The sequence below is a fragment of the Lolium perenne genome, chromosome 3, assembly GCF_019359855.2.
Source record: "Lolium perenne isolate Kyuss_39 chromosome 3, Kyuss_2.0, whole genome shotgun sequence".
In the NCBI taxonomy this organism is placed as follows: Eukaryota; Viridiplantae; Streptophyta; class Magnoliopsida; order Poales; family Poaceae; genus Lolium; species Lolium perenne.
The window spans coordinates 247,794,479-247,819,940 of NC_067246.2; positions in this window are offsets into that span (position 1 = coordinate 247,794,479).

Here is a 25,462-nt window from a genome sequence, read left to right on the forward strand (position 1 = left end):
GGATCATACGGGTTTTGTACAGGGCTACGTATACCCGTTTAGTATTAAACGAAGGGGTATCAAGCGATCTCAGCCGTCCTTGTATTTAAGTTTGCTTTGAGTTTAGGGGAGGGGGTTGTACCGGAGCAAACGCCTTTAACCAAAAAATAAATAAAGACAGCAGCTAGTACATCGACCCCTATACGACTACTCCTTCCCGTCACCGAGGCTGTCGTTGCCACCAAGGCCATCCCCGTTGATGGCCACCCGTGCAGCCCACATGGCTTGTTGTTTGGCGTAGGAGTGAGGGCGCTCGGCCCTGCGCTCCTCCGACCGGCGGCGTTTGGCCTCACGGCGGACCGAGGCAGCGTCGAGCTCGATCGCGCAGTGCTTCCTGCTCTCCTCCTTCGCGACCTGCTCCGCCTCCTCCTCCTCCCCCACAGCCATGGCAATCGCCCTCGCCTACTCCCGATGGTCGTGGCCACTTGCGGCAGAACTGCGGTGCGTCCTTTGCACATGCCAGAGGTCCTCCTTCTGCCCCTCCTCTTCCTTGCCCAGGAGGCCCCAATCCATAGCTACGGCCGCCACCTCCACCACGCGGTCCTCCTCCTTTTCATCGCCGGCGGCACGGTCGGCCTTATCGCGGGTGGGGAGAGCAACATGCATCGGGCTGCTGGACGCACCTACTGACCAAACCGGACCACCCCCTAAATTCTGTTCGGGTAGGCTGATCCAAACAAACAGAAATGAACCGTTTGGGTCGCCGTTTCCCCTGGCCTATACTCCTACCACTTGTTCTTGATGTTGATCCACTTGTCTTTTTCTTCCAGCGCACACTACGTCCGTGCACATCTTGACTAGTTTATTGCGTGCAATGCGCGTGTGGCCGTGGAAGCCGTACGTATCTTGACGAATCAAAAGTGCACGCCTGAAGACGGCGCTAGATTGGGCGTAGTATGAAGTTTTTTTTTTTTTTGAAACGGAGGCAAAAGCTTTGCCTCATTCATTCATTAAGAAGAAAGTGCCCAATTTTTAGGAGAAAATTGGGCGAAAACCAACAACACACGCTGGACACCCCGGCCAACCTGGCTACCCACACGGAGCACACACGCCATCGAGAAGAAAAGCCATCGATGAGGATGTCATCGAGCGTCATCGTCGTCACTCCCCCACGAGCCAGCGATTCCGACTTCACCTTAGACGACTGCCACCGAGACCCTCGCCGCGAATGACACTGGAGCCAATGTGAGCCTATGCCAAACAGTCGACCCCCAAGCACGTCGAGGAGGAGGCAGCTCCGACTTCAACCGTGACCTTTATAGGAGAAAGTTGCACTCCTTGCACCGACGCAAGCACCAATCAAGTGGCATCGTTGCCACAAGTCGCCTCGCGGCTCCGACTTCACTATCACGGCAGGGGTGACGAAGGACATGTTGCAACTCCGATCCGCTCACTATTGTCATCGTTGCCACGCAGCCCACGACGCCAACACCAACCATCTTCCACGGGTCCCTCCGACAAAAGCAGCTCCAAATCGATGCCCTCAAGAGGGAAGACGACACAAGAGCGCCGCCATCAACCGATCACGGCGGATCTAGGGATTACCCCGGAGCTTTTCCAGACAGGATGACAAAACATCACCTCGGCAATGCCTTCAAGAAGGAAGCGACGCCCGAAGCTGTCGCCATCGCCGGCCTCGGCCAGCTGCCGGCCGGCCAGCCACCGAGGACAAGGCATTAGCCCGGAGCTTATCACGCCATCCTGCTTCATGCTTCTGGCAAGACCACCTCCCTTTCCTCAACCACCATCACCATCACGGCCGCCACACCCGCTCCAGCCCAGGACTGCACCGCCGGCCGACCTCCGGCGCCGGCAGAAGCACCACCGTGCCCCTCACGGCCACCCCAAACCTCCCGCAGCACCAGTCACCCACAGCACTACCGGAACTGCAGCCATGCCTCCGCGCCACTCCAACACGCCCCTGGGAGGGCCACCGCCCTGGCCCACGGACGCCCGGCGAGCTCCAGCCGCTGCAGATCAGGGCGGAAGCGCCCAGCACAGAAGCACTGCACCACTGCAGCCTCCAAAGCACCCCCGGCACATGGCCAGCCGCCGTGAGCACGACCTCCATCACGCCGCAGCAGCCTGCATCCCCGAGCTGCTCCAAGGTTCAGCCGACGCCCCCAACTCCTCACACGCTGCCTGGAACAGCCGCCAACGTTGCCGAAACAGCCCGCGCGCGCCGCCGCCGCTCCATGCCGAGCTCCCGCTGCAGACCAGGGAACTCGCGCTCCTCCGCTGCAGGCACCTCCACTCTACGCTCGCCCCTGCCTCCACGCCTTGACGCCGAGCCGCGAGCCGGCGTCGCCGCCGCCGCCGCTCAAGAAGTGAACATCTTAACCCACCGGCTACCGCTGTTCGTCGCACAGCCTAGCCGACCTCGCGGCGGACGCGCAGACCACGTACGTCTCGGCGGCGCCCAGCGAACGCAAGCCTTGATGCGCGAACGCTGAACGGGAAAGGTGCACGGAACGGCGGATATACAAATTCCCACGGGAAATCCTTGACGTTTTTCTGTTTGTACTCTTCCATTTTCTTTTCTTGGGCGGAAAGCAGAGAGAACCAGTTCATGAAGCGATTTCCTCGAGTGTTTCTCGGGGAAACGCGTGTTAGATGAGCCCAGAGACGGTTCTGGTCATAGGCTGATGATACGGATGCCCACTGGTACAAGTCAAATACAAGGAGCTTTATCCGGTATGTGGATTGTAGATGTGGATGTGGACGTGGATGTGATTGGGATCGAGTGACTGGCTACGCACGGAGAATGATTATGCTTGTAACACACTACCGCTCGCTACTCGGTACGTAATCGCGACGGAAGCGCTCGGTGGATTTCAGGTACAGTAGCGTCCAAAAGAAGCAGGTAAACTCCGAGAGCTATGACCGACAAGAAACTACTGAGGTGCCATGGTGTATGCCCGCAGTGAAACGTAGCACTTGACGCGCGATGAAACTGGGACTTATGTTCCAGTTCAAAGATGGATTCGAAACGTGTTCACCCGTGCTAGAAAAAGCCACATAGAGAATCCGGATGACGCTGAACTCACAATTCTGCATGCGCTGGCAACAAAAACTCCACCGCGTGTACCGTCTCTAGAGTGCACACAACATACCATGCGTGCAAGTGACAGCTGACAGCTCCGTGTGAGAGTTGACGAGGATCTCCAAAGCCTTGCAGAAGAATGTGGGTTTTGTGTGGCAAACCCTATACACAGACCAGGTCGGTGCGTATCGGGCGCGCGGTATATAGGCCGGCCCAGTTAGGTGCGGGCTGCCTCCTTTTCAATTTTTCTTTTCTTTTTTGTTTCTTATTTTTTGTTTCTTCTTTTCCTGTTTCCTGTTTTCTTTTTTCTGTTTTCTTTTTTCTTTGTTTTTTCTGTTTCCTTTTTTTACTTTTATTTTTTAGATATGAAAAATAGAAATATTTTAAAAATTAAATTAAAAAATGTTCAAATATAAAAAAAACTGTTCAAAATCTGAAAACCGTTCAAATTTAAAAATCATTCAAACATGAAAATTGTTCAAACATGAAAAATGTTCAAATTTAAAAATAGTTCAAATTTAAAAATTATTCAAACTTGAAAATTGTTCAAACATGAAAAATGTTCAAATTTTAAAACCGTTCAAATTAAAAAACCGTTCAAATTTTGAAAAATATAATTTTTTGAAAAATATTCAAAATATAAAAATCGTTCAAATTTTAAAACTTTTAAATTTAAAAATGTTCATATTTTGAAAAAAAATCTTGAAAAATAATTTCATAAAAAATGTTAGATTTTGAAAAAAGAAAAATATTAATAACAGAAAAAAAACATAAGAAAGAGAAGAAGAAAAAAAAGAAAAAAAACGTACCTGAGCTAATAGGCCGCGGCCCAAACTACCCGACCTGGTCGCTGGGGGTGTGCGGCACCCCGCACGCGCCGACCAGGTCGGCGTATAGCAGTTCCCGTTTTGTGTCATGTCCCAAGGGGCTGTGACGACACGTTGTTTCGGGCCAGCTTTCTTATCAGGTTTGTCGCCCACTTGGATTCCTGGGTTCTTGACATGGGCCTCTTGCTCTCTAGCCCGCTACTAGTGTCACTCGCTCACTGTAGTAGGCAAAACCTAAATACCGACTTGGTCGGTGGCTACCGGCCACCGCACACCCCCTGGTCGGGTATAGGTCAGGCCCATTTGTGTCTGTTTAGCCTGTGCAGTTCGTTTTTGCTTTTTCTTTTTTCTTTTCTGGTTTTTTTCTGTTTTCTTTTTCTTTTTCCTTTTTTCGGTTTTGTTTATATTTTTTCAGATTCGATAATTTAATTTTTATAAATTGTTCAAATTGAGAAAAAAGTTAAATTAAAAAATGTTCAAAATTTAAAACCTTTTAAATATGAAATTTGTTCAAATTCAAAAATTGTTTAAATTTTTAAAATATTCAAATTTAAAATTTGTTCAAATTTAAAAAATGTTCAAAATGTAAAAAAATTCAAATTGTTCAAATTTAAAACTGTTCAAATTTCAAACTGTTCAAATTCTTAAATTTGTTCTGTTTTGAAAATGTTCAAATTTTACGGAATATTCTATCTCAAAAAATAGTTTTGTGTTTCCAAAAAATTTGTTAGATTTTAAAAACGGAAATATAAACAAAAAAGATAAAACAGCAAAAAGGAAAAAAAAGGAAAAAAACTTACCTGTTGGGATGGGCCGTGGCCCACTGAACCGCCCCAAGTTGTGGAGGTGTGCGGTGCATTGCACCAATCGACCAGGTCGGTGTATAGCACATCCCACTGCAGTAAGACTAGTGTTCTGCTTTGCAGCTGTGGAAACATATTTTTCGAAACAAACAAAGAAAGTAGCCCAAGTTCCCTGTTGCCCGTCGGCGGTAAGCGGATGGCCCGAAAAAAGTCCATACCCCTCCTAAGTTTCAGGTTCATGATGCTAACCCCCCTAAGTTTAAACTGGGTCAAATCACCCCCTAACTATACAAAACCGCACAAATTAGCCCCCAAGACGAGATTGGTTGTTTTGGAGATGGTTTTGGCCACGTCAAACACCGGTTTGGTCCAGAATCGAGCCGCACCGTTTCCATCGCAGAGGAGAGACGCAGGTCTCGAGCGATTCCGACCGCCCCTCCTCCTCCTCCCGATTCCGGCCGCCGCCTCCTCCTCCCGATTCCAGTCGCCACCTCCTCCTCCTCCTGCATCCGCCCGCCTCATCCTACTCCCTTACCGAAATCGGCCGCCGGCGCCTCTTTCTCTACCAAATCCGTCCGGCCCCTCCACCAAATCAACCTAATCTGGCCGGCTTCTCCACCATGCCGCTTCTTCAGGTGCAAGGTAATAGAGTTCCTCCTTTCAAAAGGAGTGCTGCTCTATCTGGCTGCTACAAATGAGAAGGACAAGACACTGAAGATTTTGTTGGTCCTTTCCAGATGATTGAAGCCATTTAGGAGTTGTTGATCAAGAAATTGGGCTGAAGAAGTACAAGTTGGATGTTGAAAAGAAGAAGAAGATTGCTTTTGCAGAATGTTTCAGTTACTTGCATGTCTTTTCCAGAGTAGTACTAGTAGAAGTAGTGTACTTTGTGGCAATGTAGGAGAGTACTGGACTTTTGGAGATGGTTTCAGTTAGTTCCACATGACCAACTTTGTGAGCATGTTATGAATTCAGTTGTACTGACATTGTGTTGAGTTCATGCAAGTTGTAAATGAAGCAAAGTTGTCACCTTTTTGGTGTGAATATATGTCACAGGGTTTCTCCGAATCAATGTGATCATCTCTTCTATATTTCAGTTGTTATCTATGCAATGTAATACTCAGATGATCTGTTTTGCAATGTAATACACCACACCATGTAGTCATAAACCATGTGCTTGTTGTTTCAGCTAAAAGGTCGAACCATCCAAAATTAGAGAAACCGGTGTGATTTCTAATATCAAACTGAACCCAGATACACAGCATGACATGTCATATTTCTTTGCCAACATGGCAACATCATATAAAATGTATGGAACCCATAAAATTTTGTCAACATAGCATAGTATGCTTTACACAATCTGTGACATAAATTTAACATACATGTCTGACATACTTTAGCACAACTTTCTTTGACAAAATTTAACACAGATGCCTAACATGTGTAGCACAAAATGTGCATTGTCATTTCAGTACTCTCCTCCACCATCTTCAGCTCTATTTGTATTCCCCAATAAGAAACATTTCAGTCTGCCTTCCTTTGGCACTGGTTCTATCACAACATGAGACATTGGAATTGTTTCCCTTCTTGCACTTAGTGGTTGATTAGATGCTTGAGAACTTGACTGTCCATTTGCTTTTTCTTTGGTGGAATAAAAGGCCAATGGGCAGCAGTTTGGTGCATGGCAGGAGGTTGTTGCATGGGAGGAGCTTGGTGCATGGCAGGAGGTTGTCGCATGGCGGGAGCTTTCTTCCTTGATCTTGCCTTATTCTCAAAATACAATACATGCTTTTCTTGCATCTGGGGAGTTGGTTGCTGATGGGTGGAAGAAGATTCCTGTAAGAAACATTGCAGGAGTCAATTTGCTAGTGACAGGCTTGTAATGGGGACAGATGAACTACCACTCGTTCCCCCTATGTACTTTCACTCCTTCCCATCATGTTCCATTCTCCCACGATAATGGAATCGAACGGATAGAGCCTCCATCCTACAAAAATATCAATTTTTGTCACTTCAAATGAATTTGCACAAGTACTGACCTTACTGTCAAAACCATGCCTTTTTCTTTTTCAGTCAAACATAACCTCTATGAAAAACATGATCTTTCGTGAACCTAAACTAAACGAGAATCAAGATATCAAAGAATAAGTCCTTCCCGATCATCCTAGACTTTCGAAGTACACACATCATACAAATATCACAATTGTGCCGCCAGATCACTCCTAAAACCAACACCTCCACGGACGGGTAGAAGCAGAGAAAGGGTTTGGTGCAGCCTACCTGCTCGTGTGCGACGATCTTCCGCCGTCGCCGCCTTCAACAGGGTCACGAGTTCATGCGATGATCTTCCGCCGCCACCGCCGTCAACAGATGTATCTCACCCGTGGCTGAGGAGTGGAGGTGCTATGTCTCAGAAAGAAACCAAACAGGGTCACACGCGGCAGCGGAATCGAACAGAGAGGACGCTGCGATGGAGAGCTTACCTATTCACCGCAACAGAATCGAACAGGAACGATGGCGCGATGCGGCGCGACGCGACCTCTCTCCTCACGAGCGGCGCAACGGGACGTCTCTCCTCACGTGCGGCGTAGCGTGGTGTCTCTCCTCTACTCTGATGGTAAACGGTGCGGCTCAACCTCTCTGCGATGGATGCAGCTCGATCCTGGACCAAACCGTAGTGTGACATGGCCAAAACCATCTCCGAAACAGCCAATCTCGTCTGGGGGTAATTTGTCCGGTTTTGTATAGTTAGGGGGTGATTTGATCCAGTTTAACCTTAAGTGGGGTTAGCGTCCTAAATCTGAAACTTAGAGCATCTCCAGTCGCAGTCGCGTCCCCCAAATTGTCCCCAAACGGTTTTGGGGCGCGCCGGACAAAAAAACGGTTTTAGCCGCGTCTCCCAGAGCCGATTTTTGTTCGACGCGGCCCGATACGGTGTCCGGCGCCCCGAGCCCGTTCCCATCCCACAGGGGACGCACCGGGCACGCCGAACACAACGAAAAGCGAGGCAAAGCGACGCGGACCCGACACATCAGCGGCTCGGATGCTCAACCGCCGCTACTTAGCGACGGTGCAGTTGTTGAAGGAGTTATACCCTAGAGGCAATAATAAAGTGGTTATTATTTATATCTTTATGTTTATGATAAATGTTTATATATCATGCTATAATTGTATTAACCGAAACATTAGTACATGTGTGATATGTAGACAAACAAGAAGTCCCTAGTATGCCTCTTAAACTAGCTTGTTGATTAATGGATGATTAGTTTCATAATCATGAACATTAGATGTTATTAATAACAAGGTTATGTCATTGTGTGAATGATGTAATGGACACACCCAATTAAGCGTAGCATAAGATCTCGTCATTAAGTTATTTGCTATAAGCTTTCGATACATAGTTACCTAGTCCTTATGACCATGAGATCATGTAAATCACTTATACCGGAAAGGTACTTTGATTACACCAAACACCACTGCGTAAATGGGTGGCTATAAAGGTGGGATTAAGTATCCGGAAAGTATGAGTTGAGGCATATGGATCAACAGTGGGATTTGTCCATCCCGATGACGGATAGATATACTCTGGGCCCTCTCGGTGGAATGTCGTCTAATGTCTTGCAAGCATATGAATGAGCTCATAAGAGACCACATACCACGGTACGAGTAAAGAGTACTTGTCAGGAGACGAGGTTGAACAAGGTATAGAGTGATACCGAAGATCAAACCTCGGACAAGTAAAATATCGCGAGACAAAGGGAATTGGTAATATATGTGAATGGTTCATTCGATCACTAAAGTCATCGTTGAATATGTGGGAGCCATTATGGATCTCCAGATCCCGCTATTGGTTATTGGTCGGAGTGAGTACTCAACCATGTCCGCATAGTTCACGAACTGTAGGGTGACACACTTAAAGTTGGATGTTGAAATGGTAGTACTTGAATATGGAATGGAGTTCGAATATTTGTTCGGAGTCCCGGATGAGATCCCGGACATCACGAGGAGTTCCGGAATGGTCCGGAGAATAAGATTCATATATAGGATGTCATTTTATGTGAATTAAAATGTCGCGGAAGGTTCTATGGAAGGTTCTAGAAGGTTCTAGAAAAGTCCGGAAGAAACCACCAAGGAAGGTGGAGTCCACATGGGACTCCACCTCCATGGCCGGCCAGCCCTAGTGGGGGAGGAGTCCCAAGTGGACTCCCCCTTAGGGGGCCGGCCACCCCCCCACATGGGAGGTGGAAACCCCACCTTTGGTGGGAGTCCTAGATGGGCTAGGTTTCCCCCTCTTATGGAAGGTTTTTGGTTCGGGTCTTATTCGAAGACTTGGACACCAACACTTGGGGATCCACCTATATAATGAGGGGCCAAGGGAGGGGGCCGGCCACCCCCAAGACCATAGCTTGGCCGCCCCCCTTGAGTGGCCGGCCATCCCCTCCCAAACCCTAGCCGCCCCCCTCTCCTCCATATCTCCCGCGTAGCTTAGCGAAGCTCCGCCGGACTTCTTCACCGCCACCGACACCACGTCGTCGTGCTGTCGGATTCAAGAGGAGCTACTACTTCCGCTGCCCGCTGGAACGGGGAGGTGGACGTCGTCTTCATCAACAACCGAACGTGTGACCGAGTACGGAGGTGCTGCCCGTTCGTGGCGCCAGAACCGATCGTGATCAAGATCTTCTACGCGCTTTTGCAAGCGGCAAGTGATCGTCTACCGCAGCAACAAGAGCCTCATCTTGTAGGCTTTGGAATCTCTTCAAGGGTGAGACTCGATACCCCCTCGTTGCTACCGTCTTCTAGATTGCATCTTGGCTTGGATTGCGTGTTCGCCGTAGGAAATTTTTTTGTTTTCTATGCAACGTTATCCTACAGTGGTATCAGAGCCGTGTCTATGCATAGATGGTTGCACGAGTAGAACACAATGGTTTTGTGGGCGTTGATGCTCTTGTTATCTTTAGTTTGAAGTACTTTGCATCTTTGTGGCATAGTGGGATGAAGCGGCCCGGACTAACTTTACATGACCGCGTTCATGAGACTTGTTCCTCGTTCGACATGCAACTTGTATTGCATAAGAGGCTTTGCGGGTGTCTGTCTCTCCTACTATAGTGAAGATTCAACTTACTCTTCTATTGACAACACTAGTATCACCGTTGTGGTTCATGTTCGTAGGTAGATTAGATCTTACTCGAAAACCCTAAACCACGTAAAATATGCAAACCAAATTAGAGACGTCTAACTTGTTTTTGCAGGGTTTGGTGATGTGATATGGCCATGATATGATGATGAATATGTATGAGATGATCATTATTGTATTGTGGCAACCGGCAGGAGCCTTATGGTTGTCTTTAATTTTCATGTTGAGTAGTATTTCAAAGTAGTTGTAATAGTTGCTACATGAGGTGAACAACCATGAAGACAGCGCCATGAACCTTGACGCTACGCCGACGATGATGGAGATCATGCCCGAAGATGATGGAGATCATATCCGTGCTTTGGAGATGAAGATCAAAGGCGCAAAGACAAAAGGGCCATATCATATCACATATGAACTGCATGTGATGTTAATCCTTTTATGCATCTTATTTTGCTTAGATCGCGACGGTAGCATTATAAGATGATCCCTCACATTAATATCAAGATAATAAAGTGTTCTCCCCTCGTATGCACCGTTGTAACAGTTCGTCGTTTCGAAGCATCTCGTGATGATCGGATGTGATAGATTCAACGTTCACATACAACGGGTGTAAGCCATGTTGCACACGCGGAATACTTGGGTTTGCTTGACGAGCCTAGCATGTACAGACATGGCCTCGGGACAACGGAAACCGAAAGGTTGAACACGAGTCATATGGATGATATGATCAACATGTTGATGTTCACCATTGAAGCTACATCATCTCACGTGATGATCGGTTTTGGTGTAGTGGATTTGGATCGTGTACCACTTAACAACTATGAGGGATGTTGTATTAAGTGGGAGTTCATTAGTAATTAGATTAGAACATGAACTAATTATCATAAACATAGTCTGAGTAGTATTTTGAATTAATTTTGTAGTATTGGCATCCGTTTTCTACTATGCGCTAGTCTTGTTATTGAGATAGAAATACTGTTAAAATCTGACAAGAAACTTTACGGATTGGTACCGTATTGTTAAAGAATCAAGAATTGATTAAGTCCTATTGCAAACTTTTAGTAAACCTCACATTGTTGATTCAAAGAACTATGGTTTCAATTAGTACCTAAAGTTATCTTGTCTCCATGAAACTTGAAAGTTCAAATATGTTTGAAAAGTAAGGAGCTGAAAATTTAGTTTTCAGAAATAATCAAGGTATGAGATATATGTGATATCTAAGACCTTATTGCAAGATGATAGAATATAATTTGGTGAGACTACATAAACTCATAAGTTTTATGGGAATGTATGAAGGTTGAAGACGCCAGGCGTCACAATCCTCCAACTATTGGGGCACTAATAAAATTCGCATATCCATGAAGTTATCATCCTTAGTATGCACCGTTGCTAAGACTCGTCGTTTCGAAGCATCACGTGATGATCGGGTGTGATAGATTCTACGTGTGCATACAACGGGTACAAGCCAGATTTGCACATGCGAATACCAAGGTTAAAACTTTACGAGCCTAGCATGTACAGACATGGTCTCGGAAAGTCGTCATGATATAATGGATAAAATTATGAGTGAAATTGTTCATCATATTACAATATTACTAATAGTGAAATCTGAAACACTTGTCATATGATGATCAACTTAAAGTAAGAACCTCAAGGTTATTGGTATTTGACCAACAAACCTAGAAGTTATTGATGTTGAAGTGTTTTTCTGAATAATGAGGAAAGCTAAAAGAGAAACTGCAAAAGATATTTTGGCAAAAAGAAAGAAAAGACTAGAAAGTCTAGCTCAGGTGTATATAAATGATATACATGTTATGGTTGTATTCCTAGTTAGGTCACACTATGAAATTCTTGGGTATTAGTACTATATTGGTTGGTATGAAGTGTCATACAAAACAACACAATACAAGAATACAATGGCCTAAGTGACTGACAAGGAATATGATAGGAATACACGTCTGGAACAAAATAAAGTGTTATTATGTTCGTCGTTGGCATTCTATCTAGCCCTTAGAATTTATAATAAAGAACTTAATAATTGTTATTTTGCTCTGGTCAAATGAAAACAATGAGTTGTTCAAATTATGACATTACTCCATGTATGATGGATAAGTTATTATAAATCTTAATGGTGAAACACACATATATAACACTGACGCTAAAATGCCATAAGGCAAATGATTTGAATTCCACTTATTTGTGGAACCGCTATTTAGGTCATGTTAGAAAGGAACGCATGAAGGAACTCCATGTAAATGGATTTTTGGAGTCATTTGATTTTTGAATCATTTGGCGCTTGCAAATCTTTTCTAAAGAGAATGATTAGAATACCGTTCATAGGCCAAGAGTTGAACGGGCAACAAACTTAGTGAAAAATACATAATGATGTATATGGTTCACTGAGCATAGTTGTGTGCGGGAGATTCTTCTACTTCATGAAAACTTTCAACAATGAATTGAGTATATATATGTGGATATATTCGATAAGGAAGAAGTTTGAAACATTTGAATAGATTCAAATAAATTTCAGCATGAAGTGGAAATCATCGTAATAGAAAAGTCAAATATCTATGATTGGATCATGGTGGAAATATTTGAATTACGAGTTTTAGCGAACATCTAAGAGAGTTATGAAGTTGTTCTACAAATCACGTTTCTTGGAGTATCATAGTGATGATGAAGTATCCAAAAGACGTATCCAAACCTTGTTGGATCAATGATGAGATAAAATATTGATGCCACTATATTTTTTTTTGTGGATTATGTTTTAGTGACTACCGCTTTTACACTTAATAGAGCATCATCATGATCCGTTGAAATGACACCATACGAGTTATGGCAAGGGTATGAATCCTAATAGTCTTTTCTTAAAATTTTGGTATGCATAGCATAAGTAAATAAGTTTACAACCAAAATCGGATGAATGTCTTTGTTGGTTATTCCAGAGAATTGATTGGGAATTCTTCCCACTATGTAGACAAAGACAAAAGTGTTTGTCAATGTTTCTTATTTCCAAGAAATTGTTTCTAGCGAAGTATTTGAGTGGGAGGACAATAGAACTTGATAAGGTTTATGAACCTGAGCATAATGATCAGAGTAGCGCAGCATCGGAATTGGTTTCGGAAGCGACCACGACGATCATGGCTCCCATGACTACAAAGTGTTTTAGCCATGGAGATCGAAGTACATATTGAACCTTGTAGGTATGGTTTACTTTGTGATCAAATAAATGATTTGTGGACAAAGGATTGATTGTGAACAATGATAAACCAACTACAAACAAAGAAGTTATGATGGGCCCTGATTCCGTTAAAATGGCTATACGCCATAAAATCCAAGATAGATGAATACTTTTTGAAAGTAAATGGATCTATAAAATTGATGGACTTGGATGAAATATCTTTGAAGAAGCTTGACTTGTCGAAAAGTTGTTTACGACAAAGTTCAAAGAGTTGACTACGATAAGATTAGATCTTCCGTAGCAATGCTTATAGTCTATGTGGATTATTCTAGTAATCACTACATATTTCTTTTATGAGATATGCTAGTAGGATGGCAAAATACACTACTTAACAGAAGTATGTATACAAGATACAACCAAATTGTTTTGCTAGTCCGTAGAATACTAGATAGGTATGCGAACTTCAATTGGATGAAGTAAGTATCACGGAGTTGGAATCTTCACCAGATGAAATAGTCAAAGAGTTTTTTGATTTCATCAGAGACGATGAAGAGGCTTGCATTTGCAAGAAATTAAGTGGGAGCGCTGAGACATATTTATAATACTTATGTAGAAGACATATAGTTGATTATAAATGATGTAATTGTATACTTGATTAAAAGGTTTCATTGAGAAATTAATTTCAATGAAAGGATATGGACTGAAACATATCTAGTGTCAAGATCTATGAAGATAGATTGAAACACAAAATAAGTTTAAGTCAAAGTACATAAAATGGATATTGAAATAGTTCAATATAGAAATATTAAGAAAATGTTCTTGTCATGTGAAGGTTTAACAAGACTTGAGTGTATCTGACACTCGATGAGTAAAAACACATGAGTGATTTTAGATCATGAATAATATGTACAAAATCAGATATCTTGTGCTCTAAAAGGTTAGGAGCATATAACAGAATGATTCATGTGATGATCATTGAAAAACAGTAAGAATATTCTTGAAGTACTTAAGAAGAACCAAGAATATATATATATATAGTTTTGTATGGAGAAATGACAAACAAATCGTTGTAAGATGTTGCACCGATATTTGTTTTGTCACATATGAAAATAAAATTTCAATCTCAAATTAGACTAAGTGTTGTTTAAAAGGTAGCACAATGAGCTAGAAGTAGTCTATGCTAGATTTAGAAGAGTTCTAAATATTATGACGGATTCTACAAAAGAAGGCAGAGTATGTCATTGTTTTGACAATGACAAAGGATGTTAAAGTCAAGAGGTTCTTTGAGAACTTGGTGTAGTTCCGACAGAGTCAGAACTTTGAAGCTATATTGTGTGTGACAATATTAGTGACATATTTCAGACCGCGGAATTAAGGTTCCACCAGAAGATCAAACATATTTAATGCCGACTCATTTGGAAATGAGTGATGCGTTAAGACGCAAATGAATTGCAAAGTACACACTGATCTGGATGTAGCAGATCCGTTGACTAAAGCTCTCCCTAGGGCAAAGCATGACCAACACCAGAATGCCATGGGTGTTAGGTATATTACAATGTAATCTAGATTATTGACTCTAGTGCAAGTGGGAGACTGAAGGAGTTATACCGTAGAGGCAATAATAAAGTGGTTATTATTTATATCTTTATGTTTATGATAAATGTTTATATATCATGCTATAATTGTATTAACCGAAACATTAGTACATGTGTGATATGTAGACAAACAAGAAGTCCCTAGTATGCCTCTTAAACTAGCTTGTTGATTAATGGATGATTAGTTTCATAATCATGAACATTGGATGTTATTAATAACAAGGTTATGTCATTGTGTGAATGATGTAATGGACACACCCAATTAAGCGTAGCATAAGATCTCGTCATTAAGTTATTTGCTATAAGCTTTCGATACATAGTTACCTAGTCCTTATGACCATGAGATCATGTAAATCACTTATACCGGAAAGGTACTTTGATTACACCAAACACCACTGCGTAAATGGGTGGCTATAAAGGTGGGATTAAGTATCCGGAAAGTATGAGTTGAGGCATATGGATCAACAGTGGGATTTGTCCATCCCGATGACGGATAGATATACTCTGGGCCCTCTCGGTGGAATGTCGTCTAATGTCTTGCAAGCATATGAATAAGTTCATAAGAGACCACATACCACGGTACGAGTAAAGAGTACTTGTCGGGGAGGCGAGGTTGAACAAGGTATAGAGTGATACCGAAGATCAAACCTCGGACAAGTAAAATATCGCGAGACAAAGGGAATTGGTAATATATGTGAATGGTTCATTCGATCACTAAAGTCATCGTTGAATATGTGGGAGCCATTATGGATCTCCAGATCCCGCTATTGGTTATTGGTCGGAGTGAGTACTCAACCATGTCCGCATAGTTCACGAACCGTAGGGTGACACACTTAAAGTTGGATGTTGAAATGGTAGTACTTGAATATGGAATGGAGTTCGAATATTTGTTCGGAGTCCCGGATGAGATCCCGGACATCACGAGGAGTTCCGGAATGGTCCGGAGAATAAGATTCATATATAGGATGTCATTTTATGTGAATTAAAATGTCGCGGAAGGTTCTATGGAAGGTTCTAGAAGGTTCTAGAAAAGTCCGGAAGAAACCACCAAGGAAGGTGGAGTCCACATGGGACTCCACCTCCATGGCCGGCCAGCCCTAGTGGGGGAGGAGTCCCAAGTGGACTCCCCCTTAGGGGGCCGGCCACCCCCCCACATGGGAGGTGGAAACCCCACCTTTGGTGGGAGTCCTAGATGGGCTAGGTTTCCCCCTCTTATGGAAGGTTTTTGGTTCGGGTCTTATTCGAAGACTTGGACACCAACACTTGGGGATCCACCTATATAATGAGGGGCCAAGGGAGGGGGCCGGCCACCCCCAAGACCATAGCTTGGCCGCCCCCCTTGAGTGGCCGGCCACCCCCTCCCAAACCCTAGCCGCCCCCCTCTCCTCCATATCTCCCGCGTAGCTTAGCGAAGCTCCGCCGGACTTCTTCACCGCCACCGACACCACGTCGTCGTGCTGTCGGATTCAAGAGGAGCTACTACTTCCGCTGCCCGCTGGAACGGGGAGGTGGACGTCGTCTTCATCAACAACCGAACGTGTGACCGAGTACGGAGGTGCTGCCCGTTCGTGGCGCCAGAACCGATCGTGATCAAGATCTTCTACGCGCTTTTGCAAGCGGCAAGTGATCGTCTACCGCAGCAACAAGAGCCTCATCTTGTAGGCTTTGGAATCTCTTCAAGGGTGAGACTCGATACCCCCTCGTTGCTACCGTCTTCTAGATTGCATCTTGGCTTGGATTGCGTGTTCGCCGTAGGAAATTTTTTTGTTTTCTATGCAACGTTATCCTACAGTTGTCGGGAAGCGGAATCGTCGCATTGGCAACCGCGTCGACCGACGCGCCAACCGCCAGAATGGAGCGCGGACTTCTTTCCGGATGACCCAAACGATGGTCACGAACCTGCTCCGTGATCTTGACTGGGGATTGGGACATGTATCCCGAATTCCCGACCCTACATGTGTGTGTGCTGCGGTGCCTGTGTGGGGATGTCAGCTGGTGCTTGATACGTCCAAAACGTATCTACTTTCCCGAACACTTTTGCTATTGTTTTGCCTCTAATTTGTGTATTTTGGATACAACTAACACAGACTAACGCTGTTTTCAGCAAAATTGCCCTGGTGTCTCGTTTTTGTGCAGAAACTCAACTTTCAGAAAAATCCCCGGGATTAATGTCAAAGGGCCTATTTTCCCAGAAAACTCACGGAGCCAGAAGACCAGAAGGAGGGGGGCCACGAGGCGCCAACCCCATAAGGCGGCGCGGTGGGCCCCTGGGCCGCGCCGCCCTATCGTGGCGACGCCTCGGGCGGCCCCAGACGCCCCCCTCTGGACTACTTAAGGTCTTCGACCTAAAAACGCACGGGGGTAAGACGAAATCGCCAGAAGCCATCTGGAACACCGCCGCCATCGCGAAACTCCGTGTCGGGACCAGAAACTCCGTTCTGGCACTCCGCCGGGACGGGGAATTGGAGGAGATCATCGCCATCATCACCACCGACGCCTCTCCATCAACCAGCCATGTTTCCCCATCCATGTGTGAGTAATTCCCCCGCTGTAGGCTGAAGGGGGTGGTAGGGATTGGATGAGATTGGTCATGTAATAGCATAAGATTGTTAGGGCATAGTGCCTAGTGTCCGTAATTAGTACTTTGATGATATTGTTGCAACTTGTTATGCTTAATGCTTGTCACTAGGGCCCGAGTGCCATGATCTCAGATCTGAACATGTTATTGTTTCATGATGATATTCATTGATTTATGATCTTACCTGCAAGTTGTATACACATGTCTCTGTCCGGAACCCGAGGCCCCAAAGTGACAGAAATTGGGACAACCGGAGGGGAAGGCGGTGATGTGAGGATCACATGTGTTCACGGAGTGTTAATGCTTTGCTCCGGTGCTCTATTAAAAGGAGTACCTTAATTTCCAGTAGATTCCCTAGAGGCCCGGCTGCCACCGGCTGGTAGGACAAAAGATGTTGTGCAAGTTTCTCATTGCGAGCACGTACAACTAAATATGGAACACATGCCTATGGATTGTTTAGTACTTGGATACTGTTTTATCACTATCTGCAAATGCCCTACTTTGATTGTTACATGAGTTTCTCTCATCCATGCAACGCCCGTTCATCCATCCCTGTGCCTATTTTTTTCAATCCTGTTGTTTACTATAATCACTACTGTTGTCTTTGTTACACTGCTGCTGATATTTCACTACTGCTACTGCTATAAAACTGTTACTACTGATAAACTCATGCGAGCAAGTCTGTTTCCAGGTGCAGCTGAATTGACAACTCCGCTGTTAAGGCTTTCAAGTATTCTTTGGCTCCCCTTGTGTCGAATCAATAAATTGGGTTTTACTTCCCGTGAAGACTGTTGCGATCCCCTATACTTGTGGGTCATCAAGACTATTTTCTGGCGCCGTTGCCGGGGAGCATAGCTTTATTTGGAAGTTCACTTGGATTGATATTGTTCGCTGCAAATTCTCCATCATGGGTAAATCTCGCGATCCTAAAGTCGCCATATTACCATCCACTACAAGAAAAGGTACAACTCTGAGTACCTCTGCTGCTCTTGATTCACCATCTGTGATAAGTCAACTTGTTTCACCACCACAAGCTTCACATGCTGATACTTCTGCTGAATCTGAAAACTCTTATAATTTTGATGATGCTTCTGTTGTGCTTGATGATAGTTGTTCATTGGGATCTTTTCTAGATGCTACAATTGCTAGGTCTGGACAAATTGAAAATACTGAAACTCCTAATGAAAATACTGCTACACATGTTAATTCACCTGAGTCTGCTGAATACTCTAGTGATGATCCTGATGAAGATTATGTGGAACTTGATGATGATTTTATTGTTAAATGCAATGCTACTACTGATGCAAGTAAAATTAAAAAGCTTCTTGCACAACATACTGTTAGATATAAGTTGTCTCCTGATCCTAAATTTGCCACATTGATGTCTACGTTCCCCCTCCTTTCCTGTAGACAGTGTTGGGCCTCCAAGAGCAGAGGTTTGTAGAACAGCAGCAAGTTTTCCCTTAAGTGGATCACCCAAGGTTTATCGAACTCAGGGAGGAAGAGGTCAAAGATATCCCTCTCATGCAACCCTGCAACCACAAAGCAAGAAGTCTCTTGTGTCCCCAACACACCTAATAGGTGCACTAGTTCGGCGAAGAGATAGTGAAATACAGGTGGTATGAATAAGTATGAGCAGTAGCAACGGTGCCAGAAAATAGCTTGATGGTGTGTAGTTGATGGTGGTAGAATTGCAGCAGTAGTAACGCAAAGAAACAAGAAACAAGCAGCGGTGATAGCAGTATTTAGGAACAAGGCCTAGGGATTACACTTTCACTAGTGGACACTCTCAACATTGATCACATAACAGAATAGATAAATGCGTACTCTACACTTTTGTTGGATGATGAACGCATTGCGTAGGATTACACGAACCCTCAATGCCGGAGTTAACAAGCTCCACAATTTGTTCATATTTAGTAACCTTATAGTGTAAGATAGATCAAAAGACTAAACCAAGTACTAACATAGCATGCACACTATCGCCTTCATGCATATGTAGGAGGAATAGATCACATCAATACCATCATAGTAATAATTAACTCCACAATCTACAAGAGATCATGATCATAGCCTACGACAAGAACCACACGGTGCACACACTAGTCACCTTTACACACGTGCAGGAGGAATAGAACTACTTTAATAACATCACTAGAGTAGCACATAGATAAATTGTGATACAAAACTCATATGAATCTCAATCATGTAAAGCAGCTCATGAGATTATTGTATTGAGGTACATGGGAGAGAGATGAACCACATAGCTACAGCGAAGCCCTCAGCCTCAGGGGTGAATTACTCCCTCCTCATCATGGGGGCAGCGATGGCGGTGAAGATGGCGGTGAAGACGGCGGTGGAGATGGCTCCGGGGGCAATTCCCCGTCCGGCAGGGTGCCGGAACAGAGAGTTCTGTCCCCCGAATTGGAGTTTCGCGATGGCGGCGGCGCCCCTGGAGTCTTTCTGGAGTTTCGTCAATTGGTACGGTGTTTTTAGGTCGAAAGGGGTTTTATAGGCGAAGAGGCGGCGCAGGGGGGTGCCTGGGGGCTCCACACCCTAGGCCGGCGCGGCCTAGGCCTGGCCCGCGCCGCCATGTGGTGTGGTGGCCCCCTGGCCCCTCTCCGACTCTTCTTCGGTGTTCTGGAGCCTTCCGGAGAAAATAGGAGGTTTGGCGTTGATTTCGTCCAATTCCGAGAATATTGCCCGAACAGCCTTTCTGGAACCAAAAACAGCAGAAAACAGGAACTGGCACTGTGGCATCTTGTTAATAGGTTAGTTCCGGAAAACGCATAAAAATGATATAAAGTGTGAACAAAACATGTTGGTATTGTCATAAAACAAGCATGGAACATCGGAAATTATAGATACGTTGGAGACGTATCAGCATCCCCAAGCTTAGTTCCTACTCATCCTCGAGTAGGTAAACGATAAAAGATAATTTCTGAGGTGACATGCTACCAACATAATCTTAATCATACCATTGTAAAGCATATGAGATGAATGCAGCGATTCGAAACAATGTAAATGCAATGAGTAAACAATTGAATCATATAGCAAAGACTTTTCATGAATAGTACTTTCGAGACAAGCATCAACAAGTCTTGCATAAGAGTTACTCATAAAGCAATAAATTCTTAGTAAAGGTATTGAAGCAACACAATGGAAGATTACGTTTCAGCGGTTGCTTTCAACTTGTAACATGTATATCTCATAGATAGTTGTCAATGCAGAGCAATATAACAAATGCAATAAGCAAGTATGTAAGAATCAATGCACAGTTCACACAAATGTTTGCTTCTTGAGGTGGAGAGAAATAAGTGAACTGACTCAACAATAAAAGTAAAAGAATGGTCCTTCAAAGAGGAAAGCATCGATTGCTATATTTGTGCTAGAGCTTTGGTTTTGAAAACATATAGAGAGCATAAAAAGTAAAGTTTTGAGAGGTGTTTGTTGTTGTCAACGAATGGTAATGGGTACACTAACTACCTCGCCAACCGGACTTCCAAGAGCGGCTCCCATGAATTATTTTATTTTTAGGTGGCACTCCTTCCAACCTTTCTTTCACAAACCATGGCTAACCGAATCCTCGGGTGCCTGCCAACAATCTCATACCATGAAGGAGTGCCTTTTTATTTTAGTTTTATTATGATGACACTCCTCCCAACCTTTGCTTACACAAGCCATGGCTAACCGAATCCTTCGGGTGCCGTCCAACAATCACATACCATGGAGGAGTGTCTATTTTTGTTAATTAATTTGGGACTGGGAATCCCATTGCCAGCTCTTTTTGCAAAATTATTGGATAAGCGGATGTGCCACTAGTCCATATGAGAGTCCGTCAAAAGTAAATGACAAGGTTGAAAGCTAAACACCACATACTTCCTCATGAGCTATAAAACATTGACACAAATCAGAGGTGATAAATTTTGAATTGTTTAAAGGTAGCACTCAAGCAATTTACTTTGGAATGGCAGGAAATACCACATAGTAGGTAGGTATGGTGGACACAAATGGCATAGTGGTTGGCTCAAGGATTTTGGATGCATGAGAAGTATTCCCTCTCGATACAAGGCTTAGGCTAGCAAGGTTGTTTGAAGCAAACACAAGTATAAACCGGTACAGCAAAACTCACATAAAAGACATATTACAAGCATTATAAGACTATACATCGTCTTCCTTGTTGTTCAAACATCTTACTAAAAAATATCTAGACTCTAGAGAAACCACTCATGCAAACCAAATTTTAACAAGCTCTATGTATTTCTTCACTAATAGGTGCAAGGTATATGATGCAAGAGCTTAAACATGAGCACAACAATTGCCAAGTATCACATTATTCAAGACATCACACCAATTTCTACATGTAGCATTTTCCAATTCCAACCATATAATAATTAACGAAGCAGTTTCAACCTTCGCCATGAATATTATGAGCTAAGAACACATGTGTTCATACGAACCAGCGGAGCGTGTCTCTCTCCCACACAAGCATGATGTAATCCAATTTATTCAAACACAAACAAAAATAAAAGCAATACAGACGCTCCAAGTAAAGCACATAAGATGTGACCGAATAAAAATATAGTTTCAAGAGAAGGAACCTGATAATTTGTCGATGAAGAAGGGGATGCCTTGGGCATCCCCAAGCTTAAACGCTTGAGTCTTCTTAGAATATGCAGGGGTGAACCACCGGGGCATCCCCAAGCTTAGAGCTTTCACTCTTCTTGATCATAGTATATCATCCTCCTCTCTTGACCCTTGAAAACTTCCTTCACACCAAACTTCTCATAAACTTCATTAGAGGGGTTAGTGCACAATAAAAATTAACATGTTCAGAGGTGACACAATCATTCTTAACACTTCTGGACATTGCATAATGCTACTGGACATTAATGGATCAAAGAAATTCATCCAACATAGCAAAAGAGGCAATGCGAAATAAAAGGCAGAATCTGTCAAAACAGAACAGTTCGTATTGACGAATTTTAAAATGGCACCAGACTTGCTCAAATGAAAATGCTCAAATTGAATGAAAGTTGCGTACATATCTGAGGATCATGCACGTAAATTGGCTTAATTTTCTGAGTTACCTACAGGGAGGTGGACCCAGATTCGTGACAGCAAAGAAATCTGGAACTGCGCAGTAATCCAAATCTAGTACTTACTTTTCTATCAACGGCTTTACTTGGCACAACAAAACACAAAACTAAGATAAGGAGAGGTTGCTACAGTAGTAAACAACTTCCAAGACACAAATATAAAACAAAGTACTGTAGCAAAATAACACATGGGTTATCTCCCAAGAAGTTCTTTCTTTATAGCCATTAAGATGGGCTCAGCAGTTTTGGTGATGCACCCGCAAGAAATAGTATTTGAAGCAAAAGAGAGCTTCAAGAGGCAAATTCAAAACACATTTAAGCCTAACATGCTTCCTATGCAGAGGAATCTTGTACACAAATGAATTCATGAAGAACAAAGTGACAAGCATAAGAGGATAAAACACGAGTAACTTCAAGATTCTCAACATAAAGAGGGGAAACTTAATATTATTAAGATGCATACAACCATATTTCCCTCTCTCATAATAACTTTCAGTAGCATCATTGATGAAATCCACAATATACCCATCACTTAAAACATTCTTATCATGGTTCATATGCATAGAAGTATCATTAAATTTGGCATAAGAAGAGTTATTCTCATTAATAGTAATTGAAGCAGGATTATTATCAAGAATTTGAACATGGTAAACAAGTTGCATATTAAGGGAATTGTTTTTGGTAACCCAATCATGACTATGACAAGTTTCATAAGGATAGTTAGAACCTATATCATAGCATTCTTTGTAATAATCATCAGAGATCGGAGGCACAGTGTCATCATAGGAAATAGAATAATTATCTTTCACAGTCGGTTTATCTGTGCCCACACCATCATTGTTATTAGAAGGAGATGTATCAAGAACATAATGACCAGTAGCTAAAGGATTTTCAAACACCTCTTCCCCAAGCTTAGAGCTTTCTATATTATTATGGGAGGAAGCATGGATAGCACTGACACTATGGCAATCATTATCATCATCATTTTCAGAATTAATTTCCCAGAGATTTGCAATATCAAAAGTAGTGTGCTCATTCAAATCATGATTGCTAATGTATGTAAAGGGCATAAGAAGATCATCATATTCAGATTCATTATCACAATAATCATTAGGAGCAACATACTTACGGTTACCTAGCGTTATCTCATTCACGCGGGGATACGCCGTTACCTCTTTCTTTTTATTCTCCTTCTTCTTCTTCTTCTTCTTCTTCTTCTTCTTTCCCTTCTTCTTCTTCTTCTCTTCCTTCTCCTCGTCCCCTTCTTCAGGAGGAAGAGGCTTGAAGGGTGGCTTGTCCGCATAACCTGATTTACTTTCAGAAACAATAGAAGAAACTTGGGAGGATCCCTCCTTTTCATTAATTAGTTGAAAACACACAGCGGTCCTATCATATTTTGGCAAGGTGTCATCTTCTAAAATATTTTGTATGTAAGTATTTGTATGGCTATTATCAATGCAATAAGAAAAACACCCATGCAGGACATCATCAATATCAAGATCACTCATATGTAACAAAGAGATTTTTCTCGACAATTCTTCACACCCCAAAAATAAAGTGAGTTCATCATGCTGATTAGGAGTAATTTCATCATCACAATACAAGTTTGCAGCACTCATTGGATTCAAATTATCTTTGGAGGAGCATTGAAAATTAAAATGACCCACTTCATGGCAAACTTCGCAAATAAAAGGATAGAGGGCACAAACCTTTTTACCAAGATCATCTAGAGCCCTAAACCACTTTCTAGTTTTTTCATTAATATGATGGATGCAATATTCATCTTTGATTTGATTAATTCCACATGGTCTATGTATTCCACAAAAATTAACATGCTTATAGGAAATAGCACTCTTAGGAGTTTGAGCATGCTTATGGCAATAATTAACAACAATTTTATTCTTCATGCAAGCCTCTTTAAATGGTTCATGATACTTATCAAAATTCTTCTTAGGCAGTTCAAAATGAGAAGCAAAGGCTTTATAAAGATTTGCAGCAACTTGAGAGTCAAGACCATAAGTAGCACTCATATTTCGAAATTTATCGGTATCCATAAAAGCTTCAATGCATTCATAATCATAATTTATACCTGACTCTTTACCTTTGTCGTTCTCCCATCCTTCAGCGTTGTCCTTAATCTGATCAAGAAGATCCCACCTAGCTTCAACCTCCTTGCTTGTGAAAGATCCCTCCGAACACGCGTCCAGATAGTCCTTGTGTTGTCCTGAAAGCCTCGCATAAAAATTGTTAACAATAACATTACGGGGGAGCTCATGAATGGGATATTTGAGCATTAGAGATTTCAATCTCCCCCACGCTTGAGAAACACTCTCTCCATCACGAGGATAAAAGTTATAAATATAATTCCTATCAATATGCACTTCATGCGGAGGATAAAATTTAGAATAAAAGAGAGATGCAATTTCCTCCCAACCAAGAGAATGTCTATTCTCCAATAATTTATACCAATGCGCCGCTTTGCCAGACAGCGAAACAGAGAATAGCTTCTTCCTCACTTCATCCATAGAGATACCTGCACACTTGAATAACCCACATAATTCGTGCAAAAACAGTAAATGATCTCTAGGATGGACAGTTCCATCCCCTTTATAGTGATTGTCCATAACACGTTCAATAATTTTCATAGGTATTTTATACGGAATACTTTCAGCAGGTGGATTCAAAATATCAGGACCATCATTAGCGGTATCGCATATGGGAGATAAAGCATTATCAGAACAAATTTTCTCCCCTAAAGATGGGAAGCTAAAAAGACCACAAAAACTAGCTTCCCCAAGCTTAGACTTCTTCATAGCATTAGCAGTAATTGCATTCATACTAATAACATCGCTACTAGCATGCAAATAAGGTTCCATAGGTCTTTTAATTTTCGAATCAAACAATTCTAAATCAGGAAAAAGATTAAAAAGCTCACCAATTTTTTTGTTGTTTTCCATTATGCCTAACTAGTGTAAACAAGAAACAAAAAGTTGCAATTGCAGGATCTAAAGGAAATAGCTTCGAGTACTTACAATGGCGGAAAATAGCTTGGTAGCCGAGGTCCGGAGTGTGAGTACCTTTTACCTTTCCTCCCGCAACGGCGCCTTTAAAAGTGCTTGATGTCTACGTTCCCCCTCCTTTCCTCAGAGATGTTGGGCCTCCA